Here is a 4444-nt window from a genome sequence, read left to right as displayed (position 1 = left end):
ATGTGCATTGGATAGAAAGGGGCAGTACGGCTACGGATAAGCTGTTGAAGCTGATTAAAGTAAGTAGATACATTATGGGTGTCACTAATAGCTCCTACAGCCTCCAGAATTTTGAGCACCTGCACCACATAGATGGAGTCCGAAATGAGATTGAAAGGAAAAGAACACTGTTTAAAAACTTCAATGACAATTTGTAGTTCTACCCATTGTGGATTTCCAGGAGCAAATTGATGCTGGACAGGGGGAGAGTCATTAATCACATAAGCTCCCATTCCAGACTTAGAGCCATCAGTAAAAATGTTAACAGCCCCCAGAATTGGAGTGGGTGAAGTTACTTTAGGGAAAATGATGGGATGTTCTTTAACAAAATAAAGTAATGGATGAGAAGGGTAATGATTATCAATATCCCCTTGAAACAAGCAACATAGAATAGCCCAGTTGTCTAGAGTAGCACACAAAACATTAATCTGAACTTTAGAATAGGGTATAATAAGAGAAGAAGGTGCTTGTCTAAAAAATTGAATGCTCTGTTGAATCCCTCTAAGTGCTAACGCTGCAACAGCATCAGCATAGTATTCTAAAGATTTTCCTGGGGATACATGTGGGTGGATCCATAGTAAAGGCCCATCTTGCCACAGTACTCCAGTAGGCTGCCACATAGTGGCAAGCACACATAACTGGAAAGGTTTATCACTCTGGAGCCTGCATAGAGTAGCATGTTGTATAGCTTCTTCTACTTTTATAAGGGCCGCTCTGGCCTCTTTAGTGAGGGTACGAGGGGAAGTAAGATCTGGATCACCCTTAAGAATAGCATACAAAGGCTGGAGCACGATATTAGGAATATGTAAATAACCTCTTATCCAATTAATATCTCCCAACAGTTTTTGAAAATCATTTAGAGTTTGGAGATCTTGAGTTCTTACAGTAACTTTTTGTGGCTTTAACATGTCATATTTAATCGTCGCTCCCAAATACTGAATAGAATCCCCTCTTTGAATCTTTTCAGGTGCAATATGTAATCCATACTGAGCTAACAACTTCACCAGGTCTTTATAGGCCTCATTAACTGACTGTTGTAATTTGGCTGCCAATAATACATCATCCATATAATGAATAATCTTGATGGAAGGATATTTTTGTCAGAGAGGTGCGAGTGCCTTCCCTACATACATCTGACAAATCGTGGGACTGTTAGACATTCCCTGTGGTAAAACAACCCACTCAAACCTTTGATCTGGTTCCTCATGATTACACGAGGGAAGGGTGAAGGCAAAAACGCTGTGAGTCTTTAGGATGCAAAGGAATAGAAAAGAAACAGTTTTTAATATCAATAGCAATGATATGCCAGACCTGAGGAACAGAGGAAAGCAGCGGCAGCCCTCTTTGAATGGGCCCCATAAGTTGCATTTGAGCATTAACTGCTCGTAAATCATGCAGTAGGCGCCACTTCCCTGATTTTTCTTAATGACAAATATGGGAGTATTCCATGGGGAAGTAGAATGTTGAATGTGGCCCAAGTCAAGTTGTTCTTTAACTAGGTCATGGGCTGCTGCCAATTTAGCCGAGGGAAGGGGCCACTGAGGCACCCAAACAGGCTCCTTGGTGAGCCAAGTTATGGGTATTTGAGCTTGATAAGGGGCATGGCTCTATCAGGATCTCCAAAAATCTTTCCAGCGGCATCCACCATCCTTGCTACAAAATCTGAAAAGGGTTCTGTAGGGCCTTGTATAATTTTAGTCAGGTTACCAGACACCTCTCCTCTATTTGGAAGTGATTTCCATGCCCGAATGCAAATATTATTAATCTGGTCATATGCTTCAAGAGGAAATCCTGTCTGTTGTTTAGCAAATCTCCCTTGCCCCAAAAGCATGTCTTTGTCCCAATGGGGGTGTCCTGCTGCATGATTTTGGGCGGCCTGCTCTGCTGTGCCCTCTAGCACAAATGCTCTCCAGTCCAAATATCTGCCTGGGGAGACACAAGCCCGAACGAGGCTAGCCCAATCAGAGGGAGTCATGCAGTATCTGGACAGATTCTCTACCTGAGTTAGTGTAAAAGCGGCATCAACCCCATAAGTGCGCACAGACTCCGCCAGGGTCTTTACAATTTTGAAATCCAAAAGCTCATGAAATCTTCCCCTATTATCATCCTGAAAAACTGGATAAGCAAGACCCATCTCAGCGTTAACAGCCCTCCATGTTTGGGCGTGGAAACTTCGTCCCGAAACACCCCCGCCATACGGAGGCGGATCGGGAGGCCGTCCTTTCTTGAGCCCTTGCTTATCTCTGTTTCCTGTAGCTAAACTCATTAGCTGCCGAGACAGCGTCTCCAGCTCCTCCTCTTCATTATCTTCTACCTCTGACCCACTTTCGCATGGGGGCGTGCGCAGCACACTGAGATCTGAATACAGTCTCCTCCCGTTCTCCACGTCCCACACACTCCCCTCTCCCTGAGACACTTCACTCTCTGTTGTTTCTGATTTTTCCTCATGTAATTGTTCTAAAACTTCCTGCCCTTTAACAAGCGCTTCTTGGCATCTGCCATCCGTAAGGCAACTATGGACCATCTTCCAGAGGGGTATCACCCCGCCCTCTAGCATGCCTTGCTCACGAGCAAAATCAAGGTCTTTGCCTAATTTATCCCAGCTGGGTGTAGTGAGGCTGCCTGAAAATGCAAACCACGGTGCAGCTGTATCTACCCTCTGTAAAAATCTCTCTAAGGTACTGCGTTTCACCTCCAGTCCCTTGGAACATAAAAGGCCATCTAGGGCCAAAAGAAGTGGACTTGAAGTCACGGCACCCATGACGCAACACAAGAAAACACAGAAATCGAAAGTGAAAGTACACAAAAACAAAACGAAAATACACAGAAAACAAAAACAAAAATACAGAGTGCAATTGCTATGAGATGTAACGCCCTCTCTTTATTTACAGAGGAGGAGGTACCTTTTAACGCTCCCTCTTTATGTATAGAGGAGCCTCCGCTTTTTAACAGCGGGTCCCACCTTACCTGGGACTTACCGGCGCACCTCCCTGACTGCTGAAAGTTCTGGTTCCTGGGTTTTTCTTTTTTCTCCCGGGTCTCGGCACCACTTGTCACGACCCCCTTGCCCGCAAGGAAGACACGACTCAGGAATCTTCTTTCATCAGTTTATTCAGGCCCTTGACATTTTTCTAATAATTCTTCTAATCCCCGGAATAATAATTGGATGCCCCTCCTAGCCTTAATAAAGCACCTCGAACCCCAATGCGAAGCTGCCACGTGGACCCTTCTCACAGGGTGCTAGAAAACGACACGCCAACTTTCTCTGATAAGGAGTTGACAATACGCCAACTCTCTCTGATGTGGAGTTGTCCTTCACAGACCACAGCGGAGCCAGCGCCATCATGTAATGGCGACCACAGTCCGCAGGAACGGCTCACCACAGCTATGTACGTTCCCAGCTGTGCACATTATGCCTGGCACAACATAGTCCAGGAGATCATGAGACACAATACAAGCTCTCTGACATCAAAGAGGTAATCTGAGAAATACCCCCTCAAACAAGGGTCTACGGAGTGATACTTCCAGCTTGGTCCACGGATGCCCTATTGTACTGGGCACTCATGTCCTTTATGCACTGGAGAAATCAAGCTGCCCTTTAGAGTGGGCATTCTGTGTGGAAGAATATGTATATCACAGGGAATCTAACACAGATTTCTGAAATAGGTTACATTTGAAGAATTCACATATGGTAAGAAGGAGGAAAGGCCAAGCGAGGAGATGAGAAAAAAACAGATCACACATGAAAAAGAAATTTTCAAAAAAAAAAAAATCACAAGTTTTATTTGTTAGAGCTGATAGTAAGGATTCCTTCTAGTATCTGGATCCAGGAAGGAATCATGTTAGATATGGTACTGTATCTAAAGTCAAGGGAGGCTGTGTGATACATGTACCATCATCTGTGTTGCCACCATCTAGTGAGGACTGCTCAGGCAGTGGACACGAGCTGGTGGTCAGGACAGAAGTAGAGAGAATTACAGGAGAAGGACACCCCACTGAAAGTCAGGGTCATTTGGACCCTCTGGGTGGGCACATTCCATGGTGAAAGTGAGAGGAAGAAGCATCTCTTCTCCCATATGCAGTGTGAGCACCATCCTGTTTATAATGGGAGAATAAATAGGATCTGTCACCCCCAACAACACATGTGCAGACTTAAAGCTTGTGGTTGTCCTCATCTCACAGCTCAGCTTCACCACTACTGCCAACACTCCCCATGTCCTCTTTGTATAAATTAACAGACAAAAGGGAGATGGAGAATGGAGACTGGACTGGCTTCAACCAAGTGGGCTTGGGACTGATGTCAGCCTCGGCAGAAACCTCTGACCTGTGGCTCTTTGTGTGCTGGGAATTTATGAAGAGCACCAGGGAGAAATGACTGAACCTCAGAGAGGGCGACACCATCACC

Source organism: Ictidomys tridecemlineatus, unplaced genomic scaffold (assembly GCF_052094955.1).
Source record: "Ictidomys tridecemlineatus isolate mIctTri1 unplaced genomic scaffold, mIctTri1.hap1 Scaffold_445, whole genome shotgun sequence".
NCBI classification, from domain to species: domain Eukaryota; kingdom Metazoa; phylum Chordata; class Mammalia; order Rodentia; family Sciuridae; genus Ictidomys; species Ictidomys tridecemlineatus.
Note: the sequence above shows the minus strand (reverse complement) of the source record.